The sequence below is a fragment of the Nothoprocta perdicaria genome, unplaced genomic scaffold (genome assembly GCF_003342845.1).
Source record: "Nothoprocta perdicaria isolate Ctin4 unplaced genomic scaffold, notPer1 scaffold_0, whole genome shotgun sequence".
Classification (NCBI taxonomy): Eukaryota; Metazoa; Chordata; class Aves; order Tinamiformes; family Tinamidae; genus Nothoprocta; species Nothoprocta perdicaria.
The window spans coordinates 16,406,651-16,425,131 of NW_020454092.1; the positions used below are offsets into that span (position 1 = coordinate 16,406,651).

Consider the following 18,481-nt stretch of genomic DNA (forward strand, 5'->3'; position numbering starts at 1 on the left):
GCTAGCCAAATTTGGGACCATTCTCAGTCAAGACCATATACATATATATGGAGAAATAATATTCTTGAAAATCCTCATGTTTTGATGCAGAGAACTTCAGATTTACCTAATTTACAGACTATGGAAAGGTCAAAACAAAGAAAACTCACTTTCTATATTCCACCTACATTATTTTAGATTTTTCTGGCACATACTCCATATTGGAATACATCCCGATAATSCAAACATAACACAAAGTCATATAGAACTTCAAGCCTAGTCCGCATGGAGTTTTTGGGTCTAGAAAAGTTGCCCTAAGAACTAGATAAATAGTTAAAATTTCCATCCAATTTTATTGCCATGGAAGTGCGAGTCAGTTGCTAGAATTTCTACTACCAGCACTCCTTCTCCCCCCATTCATGGCACCAAACACAGAAACAAAGTTCAAGTTCTTATCCAAGACACTTCATGTACAGGCGATTAAACTAGATTAAAATAACCTCCATTATATTGTCTATTCTTAAAGGATTTTTGGAAAGGAAAAGATCTCCTTTGATGTGCTCTCAAAATATGAGATGCTCTGGGGGAAAACGAATTCTCTATTTTAAACGACAGCTGTCATATTTTGTTATGGAAGTGCAATTTTATTTAATGTACTTGATTGTGCAGTTTGCTGCACCTACTTCACACTGTGTGGGCTCCTATGAGCACATCCAAGTAGTACTGCAGAATCATTTCTAAAATAAAACAGAAACAAGCACAGTGGAAAGACAGGGCAGGGTGAGGAAACCCTGAGAAAAAGGACACATCATATTAGCAAATCCAGTGTTGCCCATGATGCACTTTAGATTACATTTGCTGAAGGTGACTTCCCAGGTGTGCTTAAAGGTGTAAAAAAAAAATCTATTCCTTTTTAGAAGAGCAGTATATTAGAACTGTTCCTTTGGACTGACAAAGCATATTTTTTGCAATCCAATGAATTCTGATAATCAACATTCTGCCTAACTCTTGTCAAGAGCACACAAAATGACTCAGATACTGGAGCACTTCCCTCCAATACTTAACTCATTAAACAGTTAAACTCTTTTAATTTGCTTTGAATGAGAAAGACACTATTTAAAATAATTGTTTTATTACATTACAAATGCATTATAATATATGCAGCAGCTAATACTGTATTCATGTTCCTTCCTRCCACCCCCATCCAAAACACACACCCAAAACATTATAAAAAAAATGCACTTGGGGTTGAAATAGTCCTTTTCCTATTGCTTAAGGAAACAATATGCCAGGCAGTAATAAGAACTCAATGGCAATAACTGAAACAAATTAAACTCATTTGAATGAGGTTCTCAGTTACGACCTAGAGATATTTGTGTTTTACTATATCACAAGCCACCAACACAAGCTATCACACCATAGTTTTATTACATATTTATATAACTAGCTAACAAGTGTCATCTCTTTGAATGAAAGCAGCCAACACCATAGGCTAACTGATGGGCACACTGTTTGGTCAAGCCTTGGAAATTAAGTGGAAAAGAAGGGAGAAGTCACAGCAGGGAAAAACAACAGTTCTGGCTCCTGCTTCCTCTGCACGTGGGTCCCTAACTTAGGCTTAGGGAGGCATAACATTACTCATTTAGTGCTGCRGTAAACCTTTTTTCTCCAACACCACCAAGAACAGCCTAGAAAAATAAATTGTGTAAGAGCGGACAATGGAAATTTCAGATCGTCTTTGAAGGAGGAAAAGGTTGGTTCATTTTTCTTAAGGGGCCATCTTYACCTCTTGCTTCATTACTAAAATACCTACCAATAGAATAAGATATAGGGCCAAATCCTTTCCATAATAACTGGCATCATTTAACTCAGAGTAAAGATACTCATGCAATGTATGAATATAACATTATCACATAAATTGTTTTCCTAATTATTACAAACTGTATTTCTATATCAATTACCTAACGAGTTGCAAGGAAGTGTTAAAAGATGTGATAAATTTAACCTCATGCAACAAGAGGATGTGATCACTGTCAGGACATAAATGAATGATRCGAAGGTCAAAGCACAGCAGACTCTGATGAAAGATTACTGAAAGTGTACTTTCCTGCACTTTTTCCCTCAGCAACAAAGAGTGGATTTATTTCCCTTCTTCCTCAGTTCTTTTTAGAGAGCTGTCTGCAGCAAACAAAATTAAAAAGTGCCCCTTATAAATCTTGTAAATGCAAATTTACRGATAGAGGAACACGACAGGCATTTGTTATCTTAGATGGAGTTGCTGGAAACGACTCCACTCTCCTGTAACAAAGAACTATAAGAACTTTCAGGGGTGGAACCAGTCCCAAATGTTGCAGAATACATAGCTCAGAAAAGCACAGTATAACCYATGATGGTAAAATAATCTGACACCATTCTTGGGTTTTGTATAGATCTGCCTAGCTCTAACTAATTTACCTCTTCTGCTTCAGAGCATTAAATTCTAATTGCTAAGAAMTTATTTATTTTCAGTCAATAGCTTCTTACAATTTAGAGAGTGCAGCCTTAAAAAACATGCTGAAGCTACCTACAAATGGGTGTTGATTTTATTATATCTTATAGTTCTGGAGGGAAAAAAAAGAGTTCTTAGTCTTAGAAGACCATGCAAATATTCATAAAGGGCAAGGAGGATGACCCAGGCAGCTATCAGTCCCAAGTAGGTTAGAGAAAGCAGTTGATGAGGGATTCAACTGATAAAGAATTAAAAGAGGGAACATAAATAATGCCAGTCAAAATGATTTTAATCAAAAATGACATTTATCAAAAATTGTTTTATTATTTAAAACTAGAAGAGCAGTTGAAAATGTTAAATCTTACAGATGTAAGATACCTGCACTTCCATAAACTATAGTCAATCCATATTGCATGAAACCAGCTTAAAAGTTAGCTTTACAGAGGCTTAAGAGTTAGCCTTACAGAATACCTACAGAGCATATATTAGATGGACTAGAACCAGCTAACTTAATCGTTATCCTTAACTATGCAGTCTTCACAAGTAAATAAAGGTTTTTTTTTTTTTTTTTAGTAAGAATCTGTGCTTATATACCAAAACACAGGCAGTTATTTACAAATAATCAGTTTTCAGCTCTGGTGATTTGTTACAATTACAGTGGTCTGTAGCATAAGGTACCTCAGTAGGCATATCTTTGTCCACAGTGCATTTCATACAGACTTCGAGAACATTCTAGAACAAGCTACCCAGTTATTGCTCTAAATCCAGTAAGTATTTTTCTCTCAGTCTGATTCACTTTAGTGCTTCAACTAAAACAATAAAATTGAAARATTCCAGCAGAATTAGCAGAAAAGTTAGTGAGCTGTTGCCTTTAAAATTATTCATTTTCTCTAAGGTTTCAGTTTTGTTACATAATAGACAAAAAGGAATAGGGAAAAGAAAGTCTTGTTAGAAATTACACACACAACTTTCAAATTGAAATCTTTCATCTCTGATAAAGAAAATACTTTATCATTGTAATTGCAGGATAAAAGAGAAAATAACTTTCTAAAAGTACTTAAGTCAATAGACAATTTAGGTGCTTTTGAAAAAGGAAGTCGGGCTCCCCCACTTTTAAGAAACTTAGGAAAAAAAAAAAAATTATAATCTTACTTACCTCAACAAAGATCATTGGTAACTGCAAACAGTCTTCTCCACAAAGCGTGAAAAAATCTCARCCTAAACCAAATAGCAACCACCTCCAAAAACCTAATTTATATAACTACATCTAACTCCTTGTGTCCACCACAGAGCTCACCCCCAGATGGAGGCAGCTTTTGCACCAGCCTCTCCCAGGTGAACCTGTTTATATCATCCTTGAGATAGCAGAGTGGCTAACTACTTGCAGCTGAAGAAAAGGGGAGTTAAACATAAGCAGAAAGGACACTCTACTGGTTAGTGCTTAAATCCAGTTTGAGGTATTTTAAATAGGGCACAAGCAATATGCCAGATATTTTTTTATACTTGGAAATAGGGATACAGTCTTCCTAACAAACATGCTTTAAGGTGGCAATTTATTTTACATCATGAGGCACTCCAGTCCTACAGCAATAAACACTACCGAAAAGCCCAGRAGGAGCTTAATTATTTTGCCTTCAGCACAGCATTTAAGCAGTGTATAGTAAATAGTACGTAGCATGGCCTGGGACTACACATTGAATATGATAAAACAAAATACTTGGATCACTGCTCATTAAGTTATTATCTTGTACTTGAAAACAATATGAGATTATGTATCTAAAGATTGCACAAGGAAGCTGGCACAGGCAACCTCCAGCACAGCAAAGTCTCCAGCTCCACAGCATTTCACAATCAGCCTCTCATACTTTTCAGATGTGCAGATCCTACCCAGAAGTGTCCTACCATAGGTTCAGCTGGGTTTTTTTTTTGTGTGTGATTTTTTTTTCTTTTTTTCTGTCCTTTGTCTGTTATGGTCTTTTTTCAAAACCTAAACTGATTGCCAATTAACAAGAAAGAAAATTCTCATACTTTTGCAAGAGCTGCCACTGCTGTGAGTCCCTTATAGTCTTACTTAGGTGAGGAAAAGCAAAATACCCTACATATCTAAACCATCTTCTACACCCACACACCAATATATACCACCTGGGACTATATGAGCAATCATTAAGACTAGCAGAAACACAGGTCTTAGAAATGATCATTTAACCCTTTCCTCTCTGGTGGGATGAAGGAGTCTGTCTCACCACAGAGTTATATTAGAATTATAGTGTGAGACACTGCAACTTTAGTGAGGTTCCTTTCTTAGTGGATTTGATGGATTTAACGTATATAAAAGATGATATCATTTTGAAATATGACATATTTTGTAGCATCTCTTTGCAGCACAGTTTCGTTCTTTGCATTCCCATTTTGCTTCAAGAAAGAAGTTGCTTTAAACTCTTCCTCTGATGTTTCACAATAGGAATTAGTTGGCTTTTCATTGACAAGAGCAGTTTTCTAGTGGCTTTCATAATATAGTCCCATAGTGAAAAGTGGTGGSAAATAGTGTTGTAGATTTCCACATTTATTATCTTTCAATGATATTCCTATCTAGCTGCTTAAATTACAACTGGGGAGAGACTTATTCTAACTGCCATCCAGTACATTCCATTTGGATACTAAAATAAGAGCATCTTACTGTTTCAGTTTTATTCAGCAGAGTAGAAGTATTGACTTGTCATGCCTGAGAAAGCTCAGACTGAACAAGTTGTACTTCTAGAAGCATTTCTTGCTGTCCCTTGTTGGCAGATCCATCTCTAGGTGGACTTTGGTTTTTCTAACCCATGCTTAAGCAGTGTCTCTATGGTTCTCTCAATTCACCTGTCCTTGTTTCCACCTCTACTTTGCTTCCTTTTTATGTTTGTGTTTGCAAGGAGCACCTTGTTCATCCATGCAATCTTCCTGCTGCCTCTGTTTGAATTMCTGCTTATCAAGCTAGACTATCTTTGAGCCTGGAGGAAGGATCCTTGAAAATCAACCAGTTCTTGAGGACCTCGTTTCTCTCAAGGACCATATCGCATGGCATTATTCCAGTTAGGTCCAGGAGCAGGTGAAAGACTGCTCCCTATGGTCTAGGTTGTGATCATTTTTTTGTTATGTTCCCTCCTCATAGGAGATCGCATCATGTTGTCCACTTGCTACTGGACTTCACTTTGGCAGTGGTAGAAGATAAGAAGATGGAAGGGTTAATTTGATTCAGAGACAAGATAGGAGTTTTGTCTATCAATCTTGATGAGCTAAATTTTGTTAGAAATTTGACTGTAACTCATTTCTAACAGTAATGGATGTATCATTTTGACTGAACCTCTGTGAGTAAAATATCAGTCTTCATTTATATGTCACTTCCTTAAATTCATGTCCCTTATAGGGTCTAGAAAGCACACAATATTAAAATAATTAAATATTTTAACTTGAGATTATTATATCTAAACTTTAAAAATCTACTTATGGCAGTTAACACTCTTTTACTGGGGTTCACTGAAATCTATTAGAGCAATAAAGTCATTAATGAATCACTGTGGTTGAGAATTTTAATGCACTGAAGCCAAGAAATGAATGTGACATTATCATTCTGCATATAAACTAGCACATATGAATAACCTAATATGCATATTGACACAGATATTCAACATTATATCCAATGAGACACAATTCACCACACCTATAATCATCCCTAATAAATGCTTGCATACAGACATTGAGTCTTGGGTTCTAGAACTGTGTTAAAAGCCAGGGATTTTTTTCCTATTTCTGGCTTTTACRCATAAACAAAAGTATTTGGCTTCAAATGATGTATTACCCAGAAATTAGAGGGAGAAATGAAATACAATCTGACCAATGTCAAAACTTAAGACTACAGCTTGTATTTAATATTAAGCAACACTCTCTGACGCACATTCTTTTTCCATATAAATGCAATTGAATAAATCTTAATGGATTAACAAATATACTTCTCTAAAAATGCTAAATGCAGGTATTACTGTAGCATCATGGTGGTCTAACCAATTTGTAGACCTCTCCTCTAGCAACAATTATCACCTCTTCTTACACATTTTTTGTGGATATTTACCAAGGATACCCCCCCTTGGATCATAATAAAAAAGTGGCATTTTTTTCTATTCTTCTCTTAGATATACACACCACTGTTGAACACTGTTGAAGTCCTCTACAAGTCCCCAGTAATATATATTACTTAATGTTAAGATTTTGAGATATATAAGAACAGAGACTGACCTGCATTAAATTATTTTTAGACAATACAATCAGAAAAATTATTGATGATAAATTGGCTTAGCAACTCTGGAAACTAAGGAAAGACAGAAATCAAGCAGGAAATGGTAAACCATAGGGAAGCTGTTGTGAGCAGCAACATAATCCTCCGCGGCCTTTCATATGTCATAATTTCTATTTTGTCTGTGCTTGTCAAGCTCATTGAGTTTGTGAGATCTACTGTGGAAGATGTTCTAAATAACCACTCTGACTGACTGGGCTAGGACATGGAAATGAGAAGTGTGGAACTGATTTTCTGTCTGGTTTTCTGACTGATTTTCTATTTTTAGAACTAAATCTATGTAGGATCTGTTGGAAAAGAGAATGATATATTGTGCCCATCATGCTGGTGAAGAACACTTGTCCTACCCATCCTGTGTGATGTAATGATGGATCAGCGTGCCAATGCAAAATGACAAAGGAAGAACAACGGATAGTTTTTGAGTCAAGTCTTTGTTTTTCCCTACAATTCGAATACTTTATTTTTCTGTTTGGGTAATGCAACTACTCTGCTTGCAATATATACATGCATACTTTAATTCATTCTGTAAATAAATTTAACTAATACATAGCCAATGTGTAGCCAGTATAGACTAAGAATAAACTGGAAGGAATTAGTGGCACTTACAAAGTTTGGGCTGCAATTTATATAGCCTCTCAGGAAACTCTGGAAACTTGTTAGACACAACGTCTCACCTTGATTTTCTGTCTCTGTGTTCAGTAGATATTCACTTCATATACAACATTGTTCAACATTAAATCACAAAAGTGTTTTACAAAGGAAGTAAACCGCATTTTCTCCACTTTATAGATGCGGAAATTGAGGCAAGAAGATATGTAAATTTTCGCTTGCCAGTAGTATGATCTTTTGAGTCTCCTTTCAATGCTTTGTCCAATATAATCACTATTTGAGATAATTAATAGAAATATGTTTATCATTCTTTCATTAGGCAGTGTTCATTTAGCTACTCTCTGATACATGTCTTTTATACTTTTACAGTATTATTTATGTGRGCCTCTTTTAGATAAGGGTTGCCTGCTTCAGTGACCAACATATGGATCATATACATATGGATACATATATATATACGCATATGGCTCATATAGATGATACACATCCATAAACATATGGAGTGTTTGCAAATGGTTCTCTAAATAAATACACTTTTCTGGAAAAGAGATACATTTCTATGTAACTCTGACACTATCTTTACTGTGTGATAGAGATCAAAAAGACAAAGAACATTTAGTTTCTGTATATTTGGTAATATGGTAATAGAGTCTACAAAAACAATGGAAAGACAAATTGGAATTCTTGTATACCAAAAACAAGTGAGGTAAGGGAGGAGTTAACACTACTATCATAGGTTCTCTCTAACATATCATTACAGSAACATAATTTACTTTTAAAATCATTCCCTTCTAATATACTTTCCATCCTTACAAAGAGCAAAAAATAAGAACTGCTATTTAGAAAAACCTGCAGGAAAGCTAACTCCTGCACAGGGACAGATAATCGAGTGTATATATATTTTTAGAAAACACAGATAAAAGATGAAGCTCYTGGGAACTGGTGTGTGCAGACCTAGCTACAGCATGCCAAAGGCCCTGAAGAGCTCTTTGGAGTAGGGCAAAGAATTTAGAGCAGTGTTCATTTTATTTTAGAGTTAACACCAGAGCCAAACTTCTTCAGCTCTACCCACCTACTGTTCATAAACAGAATAAAATGGTTTTTGTCTGTGTACTACCTGCCCTTCGAGATAAGTTGTGGTAATAAAACACCACAAATTATTTTACTTTTTCTAAATCTTATAGAAAACAAGTCTCATATTGTTTTTGCTAGTGATGCAATTTTTTTAAAGTCATAACCAGAACCTGCAGAGAGATTAATCAAGTTCTAGATACCTCAAAACATCCCAAACCCGATACAGTTGAAGCATATAAAGCCCATCCTGACATTTAAGGATCAGCCGATCTGTTTTTCATTTCCAAAGCAGCCTTGAGCAGAAGTCAAAATTGTTTGTTTAGGCACTTTCGAGGCATGACACTTCAACTCATTTTTGGATCACTTGGCCAAAAAAGAGTTCGTGCTCACCACCTCCAGTGACTGCTTAAAATGAAAATTTTGTACCCTTTCATGATTCAAATATACCTGGGGAATATTTCAAATATACCTGATTCAAATATATCTGATTCAAATATATGCAGGGGAAGGATCTGAGTTTGGAGGTGTCTTGTGCGGACCTTAGGGAACTGTGCTGCACAGAGGCACAAACTTACACTCTTCCCTTTTTCTTGCAAGTGTTGCAGGAGAAAGAAAAGCCAAGGGAAGAGCAGTGTTGGGACTAGATCTATGTGAGTGTCTGGGACAAATGTCTCCCACAAACGCAATAGAATGAGCACGGCTAGCACAGCAGTGAATATACAGTGACAGCAGTCAAGGGATTTTGTGGTTTTCTCATCCTATGGAGAAAGAAAACTCCATTCTTCACATGAGATTGTGCTGAGCAGAAGTATGAGGATCATCCATTGTCTTCAGAGTTACATAACAGCTCCTTTAAAGATCCTATAAAGTGGTGCACSCCTAGTAAGCATCCACAGGCCAAGTTTAAAGTCTCGAAGGTGTCCTGTCCCAGCCTGTACGTGTCCAACCTTTAGACAATCAATATGACTGCGATGATAAAGGGCGTTGAAGTGTCTCTTAGCAGAGTGCTATGAAAATGTTTACATGGAAAACATAAGAGCCAATAAATAACGAAGAAACCTTGTGGGTCAGGAGCACTCACTATTACATTTGCCAAATGCATCGACTCTGCTCCCACCAAGAAAATGACATGGACATCAAAGAGTATTCACTGTTTTCAGATCGCTGCCAACCTCAATAAGATGCAACAATGAAATGCATCTAAGTCCTGTGCCCTGGGCATGCCCATAGACGTCAGCTTCCCACACTGAGCTCCCAGCTCTGGATTTGGCAGGGAATAGYTGGACGTTACCCTGGATTTGGCAGAGAATAGCTGAGCACTGAGCCTTGCCTTACGCATCTGCTGGAGGCTCCTACAAACCTGGCAAATAGTCACTTCCCATCACGTAGAGACATCTCATTGCAGTCTTACAGTATCTCACATTTAAGCAGTGTGATCTATTTTACACTGCTCTTTCTTTAATTTAGCAAATCCAAATGTGACAGGAAGGTGAATCCTGTTTTAATTTGCTCATTGACATTTTTATAGTGTAGTGCCAATATTACAAATGTGATAGATTGCTGATGGATGCATATCTTGATAATCAATTAATTAAAACTATATAGCTTTTCTTTATTATTTATTTGTACTATTTTATTTGTTACTAATAAGAAATAAATTACTTCCACAGTTGTCAGATGGGGTTTTAATAAGGCAGATACATTATTTTTCAATGCTTTTCAATAATATTTCTGTGAATTATTATGAAGTTAACAATTATTTTCTCTAATTCTCACTGGTATTTCAAGTCTTTTCCTTTTTAGTCAACCATTAAACTGTCAGGAAATGAAATCTAACTCTATTTTTATTTTAGCACTATTATTTCAATTAGATTAATATTTTCTGAATTTATAATTAATTTGATAGAAATGTCATTATAGTAAAAAGTCAATACTCCTTCTGTTCCTTGCTGGCAAACTTTCTCTACAATGTAGAAATTTATAACAGTGCCAGAAATCATCAATTTGCCTAAATATGGATATACACATGTCAAATATTTGTTTCTTTTCACTTTTTTCTATATCACCTACTATCATGGTATCTAGATGAATCTTCTATTATTTATGTTTAGAAGCAGAATGTAAACAATTTAAATAGATATTTAATAAAAGTGTTCATCATCTTTGCCAATGTTTTCTCACTTATTGGGGATCTAATTTTTTTTTTTAGCAATTGCAATGTATCTTTGCATGAAAGCAAACTTACGATTTTATTTTGAAATTTTGAAATTCAGACAGAAAACATAAGACATTTATAAGTCATTATCATATAAACTCCTCACAAATATTGTCAGCATTTGTTAAAATTTTCATATAAAGAGCTGCRTACTTAACAAGTACAATCATTTTCATCCTCTGCTCTGTACATTTTAATGATTTTAATGCCAGAAATAATATACCTATAAAAGTATCTTTAAATAAAGAGTTTGATAGCATAATGTTCTTAGCAATTTCAGATCTTTGCAAATAATGTTATCAACTTCAATTTCACAATTTAAAAATTATATGACCACTATGTATTTTACCGAACTATTTCTTTATGGGACTGCTCTAAATTTCACTTCATGCTACCAACTGTTGTTGTTCTTTGAAAGAAAAAAAGTCTAAACCTAATTTCTGCTTAGCAAAAACATTTCCTAGTTTTTCCACAAAAGCAGAGGTCATTGTGTCTCCTTTCTGGTTCCCATATTTAACAGCAAAAAGCAAGAATATGTAAAGATATAGTAAAAATAGGAAATAATCTACTACAATTAAGCCTGACACCAACCTAAGGAAGTCTAGAACAAATTTTTGACTCAATTAATTTTATAATGAAATCAAATTTCTTAAGATTCAAATTGAAGAATGAGAAAAGTCATGCACACTCTTCCAAGAATCCATGTTGCATTATATTTAGTTTTTTTTAATATCTATCTATTTTATATCTAAATTTTAATTGCTCAGTAATCTAACTTGTCCAATTCTTGTAGTCTGCTGTTTGCCACTTAGGCAAGAGATAGCTATAGACAGACTGATTCTGACCCAGTACCGCCACCTTTACGTTATTATGTACTACTGCTACTCATGGAAAACTATTCTAAAGTCTGTTGATATCATAATCAAAACTAGATGCTCAAACATAATTGGATGTCTTTAACTTCCTAATATTCCACAAAAAAAAGTATTTTCTTTCACTACATTAGTTTTTTAAAAATTCTGGGATAATTTTCTAGTATTTTAAGAACACTGGGATTATTATCTGATACTATTATTCCTCAGAATTTACTGCCTACAGAACCTGTTTTTACTTCTAAATATTTACAGGGGATTTTCATGTTTCTTTTCCTGTGTTAGATATTATATAATCATATCATATAATATGATTGTGCATACAATCATATGATTTTGTAGGTTTTTTTTTTTTTTTTTTTTTGACTGCTTCAAAATAGTAGTGTTTTTTCTGGTGTTGAGTGTGAAGATAAAAACATTTGTGGCCATATTCTTATGCTTCAACTCCAAAATGAAACACTCATTTCTCTTCCATTTTCACAATTCCTAATGGAAATACTATTCTCAATAATATATATTTTTTTATCTCATAGGAGACATGTTTTTGCCAAAGTTGTTTTAGATTTTTACATAAATAAGAAAAGAGAGTTAACAGGAGGAAGAGCAGAAGACCAAATGAGCAAAAACCATAAGTAATGAAGAAATGTAGGGGACTGYAAAAGATTATTTTGTTCATCTGTTCCTACTCACACACTAGTTATTGACATAAAGCAAAACTATACTTCACAGACACATTTCTAGTACACTCTCTTTAGAATATCTTTATACATATAGGGAATTGGCATTGTCCACTCCTCAGTCTTTCATAAACAAAAGATCCTTCAGTCTTTTGTACTGCCAGGTTTTCAAAAACCTAAAACCCTTGCTGCTCTCCTCTGCAAATTCGGCAAGTTCCCTCTATCTTTCCTTAAATAAACTTCCAAGCAAGACACTTTATCCATCTTAACTTTAGCAGCCTTTGGTAAACTGGAATAAACCGATCTTAAACACAGTAACTGTTGTTACATGTCAGAATATCTCCGTTTTTGAATTTCCATTGAATTACAGGAACTCTAATTCATTTTTCCTCTGTCTCTTTTCTCAGCTCCCTAGCCACAGACTTTACATTTGTACTCAAGATTTTCAGTTCCCGCTAGGACAAGCTCTGTCTCCACCTCTCTATCAGTTCAGGAGACACTTCACAGAGTCCAGCTCAGAAAAGATCCACCCCAAGCATCCTCCCAAGCCCRCAGTGAAATAAGACTCTTTGAATAAGATCTTACACACAGAATCRTGATTTTTCTCTTGACCATATGTTACTAGTTTGGCATGTTTTATGGAACAATGTCAAAACCCACCAAAAAACAAGACATACCACACCTGCAGGCTACAGTGATATAGACAGACCTTTTGTCATCTAAAAGAAAGAAAGTGAAAYAATTTGCCATGGCTTGTTCTTGATAAAACTGTCTTAGTTTTGTATTGGACTATTCTCACAGAAGCATGTGATTTGAGACATTAATAGTTTGTCCTAGTTTCTCTCCAGGTGCCAAAGATAGGCTGACTTCACTAGTATTGCACAATTCTTCTCCACTCCTCTTTCTAAGGGCAGAAATTTTCCTTTTCTTCAACCTGTCTTTTTTCTAATTGGCCAGCAAATCATTCTTAAAATTAACTATACTACAAAAGCAACTTATTACAGTTTTGTGAAGAACAAAGACAGGGAAGCACTGAATATTTCCCTTGATCTCCTACCTGTCTTTCTTTTATTATTATTATTCAGTTGTGAACACATACTCTAATACTGGAGGGGAACTTCGGGCTGTAGTAGTAAAAAGTGAGACATAAACTTGTTATAAAAGAAAACAGCAAATGTCTTGTTGTACTGAAAAAAATAGTGGTTGTATAAATGTTTCTGTAAATACATCTTCCCAAAAATAATCAAACTACTGATGCTCCACTATTGCCAGTATTTAAGTTTCACAGAGCTGCAGAAGGAGCAGGATGAACCTCTTTGCCTGAAACTTTCCAGTTTTGCCCCAGTTCATCGTCACTGCCTCTAGAGCTGACCCTTTGGGCATCCTGCTCAGTGACTCTTTTCTGGTATAAATCCTTGAGAACACAGAGGTGACTGCAGTGGGTTAACWGGCATCTGCCTTAGAAGAAGCTGAGTCGTTGGCAACATAGCACTAAAAGTCTAATCCTTCTGAGCCACCATGCACTAATTTTTATTATTACAAGTATTAAATATTATTACCATTTTTGCTGGGTACCTACCACATTTCTTATGCACAAATTAAAGAAAGTGATCCTTGGCACAAAAAAGTAGCTTAAAAAAATTGTTCTATATTAACTAAAAAGCAAATTTATTTTTTGCTACTTTCACTTTTTTATTTAAGATTCAAAGTAAAATAAAGATTCTCTTATATATCTTTACAATAAAACAAAACAAAGGATATAGTCTAGAAGATACAATGACAGTGGAAAGGCATCTTGCTGAAGAACACCAATGTATAAAGCACTTAAAGTATGACAAAAAGGTGAAATATTATTAAATATAATTCATTTATTCACTTATGAATACTGTATGCATGTCCACAAAGGTATGACTCTTAATGCAATTTGGTGGCTTTGAATGTAATTTTCACGTTATTTGCAGATCTGACCCCTCTCTACAGCATCAGTTCCTCAGTAATCAGCACTTTTGTGTTTGCTAACTTATGATAATATTTGTAGAATCGAGGAAATGCAGTAAACTTCACATCTGYTAACTTTAACCTAACCCACACCTTCCTCTGTATAGTGCCATCCTGAGAACCATCTTTGCTAAGCATTGCAAACAAAGGAAGACTCTGGTATCAATCTTTCTTCCTGTAAATATTATCAGCCTGGCAACAACGTGATTAACCAGGATTGTTACTAAACCAGTAATAGGTAGTTCCCTGCATATTTTCATTTTAATTCCTAGACTGAAGAAGTGCCTTTTTAATATCGGCAGAGAATGGATTTTCTTCATACTAAAAAATATTAGAGCACCGAATAAAGTCTTTCTGATCAAACCATACCATAATAGCTTTTGTCTCGTGTCACTTTATGTTAGCCAGCATCAGAAGAGAAAATAAGCAGAGGCTTGCTATTGTGCCTCTATTTTAAAAGGGCCTTCCATCTGGTAGGAAGCAGAAGCCATCAGCACTGTAATTAAAATGCAATTACGGTCCCCCGCCGCAATCCCAGGACGACCATTCCATCTGTGTGATATACAGTGGAAAAAACACAATTTTTTGCACTTTTCTAGCTCCATTAAGTTTATTCTCTTTCTATTAATTAATCTAACAGCACTGAGGGGTCGTTCTTGTTTTGCAAGCCATTGTGTCACAAACTGCGCGCTCACAAAGACTGAAACCGCATGAATTTTTAAAACTCTCCACTATCCTTGTGACATAAAACCTTAATTACTTCTGACTAAATCTGTAATTAAAATATATCACCGCAGCAGATTTACCTGCGTGTGGGTGTTGGGGTGCATGCTTCTGTGACTGTCACAAATGAATCACTCGGAGACRGTGTTATAAAAAGGGAGATTAGGATGTACGAGAGAAAGGATRCAGAATGGGGATTTGAAAATGAAAAACTGGCAGTAATCTAGGAAAAAGTTGTACACTGGTAAAATAAGAAAGAGGCACTCTCTTACTGAGTTCTAAAAATAAAAATATCTATAGCATATATATATACAGACATATAATATGGTTCTATTTATAGTTTATGCTAATATAGCCCTATATTCTAATGTGTGCTCATGATCTTATAATAATAAAATATGACAAGTAAAATAATATCCCATACTATAAAATGATCCTATGCTATTTTTCCTAGTTATCGATCTTGCACTTACAGAGATCCTCCTGCTTTTCTTCATGACYGTGCAGTCCACTGCCTTCCACCTGCAAACTTACAAAAATCTTTGTGATATGTACATTAATTGTGCATAGCAAAATAAATATATTAGCTAAATATAAGGATGAAATCCTGATCAGCTTGTTAGAGTTCTGCCTTTAATTTCAGCAGAGTCAAAGAGCATTTTATGCTTTTTAATACATTTGTTTAGGCAGAAGCAATGAAATAATATCCACCTGCAAAGGACCGGATGCAAGAGGTGAGCAGACCCAGTTCTTAAATGAGAAACTTTGCTATAAAATGTCACGCAAAAGTATATTAAAAAGTCCTGATAAATAGTAAATTCCTATTCTTGGATCTTGGAACCCTCTGAAGTTAAGCATGTCCATGACTTATCCAGCCTATCTCTCCCATAGAGGAGAAGTTGGGCATTTCACAAATGTCATAGAGTGCAAGGCCAGAAGTACTCCTAAGATATTCAGGCTAACTTTCTGCAGCTCACAGGTGATTAAACTTGCTATTCACCCTTATATTCAGCACAATGACACAATTTTCAGTAGTGAATACACAGTCTAATTGCAAAAATATCACAAGGCAGAGAATCCTAATTTAAGAGTTTGTTCCATTGGGCAATAATCCTCACTAGTTAGAATGTGTTGATCAACTCCAAGTTGATTTWTCTCATTTAAGATTCCAGCATTAGCTTCTACTATGTTTCTGTGCCTGAATAAAAAATAGCTCCTTAATACCCAGTATTTTCTTCTTGTGAATTTACTTGAACACTGTAATCATGTTACCTATCAATCTTCTTTTGATAAGATAAACAGATCGAGCTATTTAAATCTCTCACTATAAAGCCTCTTCTCCAGCTCTTGAAATGTTTGTGACTTCTTTCTGTACCTCCTGCAGTTTCTAAAATGTGAAGAACAGTGTATACAGTATTCTCCATGCTCAAGATATGAACAAAAGGACAGATTTACCACTTCAGGTGATGCTAATACCCCTGGTCCCTGACCACGAGGCAGGATGAATCCAGCCAGTCAGCAGTTTCTCATCAAGCAGGGGTTGTGCTCGCACAGATGCTATGGAGAACTCTATCCTGAATGGAGTAAGTTACTGACAACCAGCTAATTCCTAATTGGCAATATCTTGACTTTTTGCAAAGAATGGCTCCCAGGCCAGCCTGCTGCACAAACGTGTGAGAACTTGGTGGCTTCCGAAGCTGCTCTCTGACTGGAACCAGATGGTTTGGCTGAAGCCTGTCTCTTTGTAAGAAAGCAGTTCTCTCCCAGTTCCTATATGTGCTGTTATTCAAATCGGTCTTTTTTCAATCTAAAAAAAAAATGATGATTTGAGGTTGCCTAAATGAAAAAAAAAAAAAAAAAAAGAAGAAGTCTTATCACCTGATTTGAAGCTGAGGTTCACAGGTTCACATACTGAGCATTTCATAAATAAAATGAAGATATATTCATGTATTGAAAGGCAACAGACATAAATCATAATATTATCTGAACATGATTGAATGGATAAAGCATCAACATGAAAAAAAAACAACCCAGTATTTTAAGTTGTYATAGGAATCATTTTGGTATAATCAAAGTAACACAGGGGGATAGCATTAGAGATATCTGTTTTCTGAGTAACATAATTTTATGATAAAATAATTAAAATAATGATTGTGTGCTTTAGCTTGAAGGAGGGATGAATATTGGAGTAGGAATCTCTGCTCTGTCCTAATACCACTCTCTTCATTAGTTAATCACCTCCTTTCCTGTGTAAGTAAAATTGACACGGGAGAACATAGGAATATTATGACCATATTAACGCAAAAGTAGCCAAGCTAGGAAAACTGGAAATGGTTGATGAATGAAATGGTAAACCTATAGACTTTCATTTWACTGTGCAGGGAGTTGAAGAAGACTAGAGTCACTATGCAAGTTATCTCATGATTACAAATTTAGATATGTAGAATATAATAATTGCACTATGTCCCCAAATGGTGTCGTAAGGTATTAATTTCACCACTTAAGGACAACCCATGACCTTGGTTGTAGTTTTTCTGTAGAAGAAATTGAGGTACCTGTCTGCATTAAAYAGGAACAACCTGATGGAATTAAACCAACTGCAAAGAACAGAGGAGATAACTGTATGTTGTCTCAATATACCTTCTCAAAAGCTCCTTCTGTCTAAACCATATTTTAAAATGAAATATCAACACAGGCTAAAAATGAACATTAAGACGGATAAAATAAAATTGTTTCTTTCTGTTAGTACAGCAACCTATGAGAAGACACGTTTAAAAAATGCTACCTATTYCCAGCGCTCATTGGTTTATGTTCCCGGTACCTTAGCACACACAGCAACCTCCTGCCTGGGCAAACGTCGCCAAAAAATTACTGACTGCAGCTCTCAGGAGCAGCTACATGCTGAGATCTGTTTTGCTAACCTACAGCATAAAGCTATACTAAATTAGCTTTCATATCATCCAGTCTATCATTGTTTGACCCTCTGGGCTGTTTTTATTTATAGAATGTAGTTTCTGGTTTACTTTAGTGTTTTTATATTAAATAAATATTCATGAAAGTGCACTCTTCCTGAAATTGGGTCATTTAGGCAGACTATCCCATTAAAAATAGATTTACTTTTTTTTACAGGTGTCATCCATTAAGGAAGGGAATAGACAAAATCGACCAATTGTATCTGTCAAGAAGATGTTAGTCCTTCTGGAAAGTCAATCTTCTGTCCTTAACGTGTAGCACTTAATAGCAAAATGACTAACTTCCTTTCTTTAGCATTCACACTTTGGGGAATTTTTGTTGTTGCAAGATTTGTATCTGAGGGCTTGAGGAGGTATTTTAGTTCTTCCTAAGTATACAGACCCTAACACAGGCATATAAATAAAAATGTACTTTTATTGGCTAAGATGTGGCTAGATCCTTGCAAGATTAGGAAAGGAAGAGGAATTTAAGTCTTCTCTCTGGTTACATACAAATAAGTGACAGAAGGCAAAGGAGAATATGGTCCTTCTGAGGAACATGAGA

The 18,481-nt window shown here is 35.3% G+C and overlaps 1 protein-coding gene and 1 long non-coding RNA gene across 3 annotated transcripts in view; both read right to left on the reverse strand.

Annotated features, from left to right (window-relative positions):
- Positions 1-3,752, reverse strand: part of LOC112942920 — a 55,273-nt gene extending 51,521 nt beyond the window's left edge. For both annotated transcript variants that reach the window (XR_003248482.1, XR_003248483.1), the window contains exon 1: positions 3,624-3,752. This is a non-coding gene — a long non-coding RNA (uncharacterized LOC112942920). The remainder of the gene's footprint in view (positions 1-3,623) is intronic.
- The window catches only part of AGBL4 (ATP/GTP binding protein like 4), a 442,154-nt gene that overhangs the window by 350,377 nt on the left and 73,296 nt on the right, over positions 1-18,481 (reverse strand). The gene's annotated exons all lie outside the window — the stretch shown is intronic.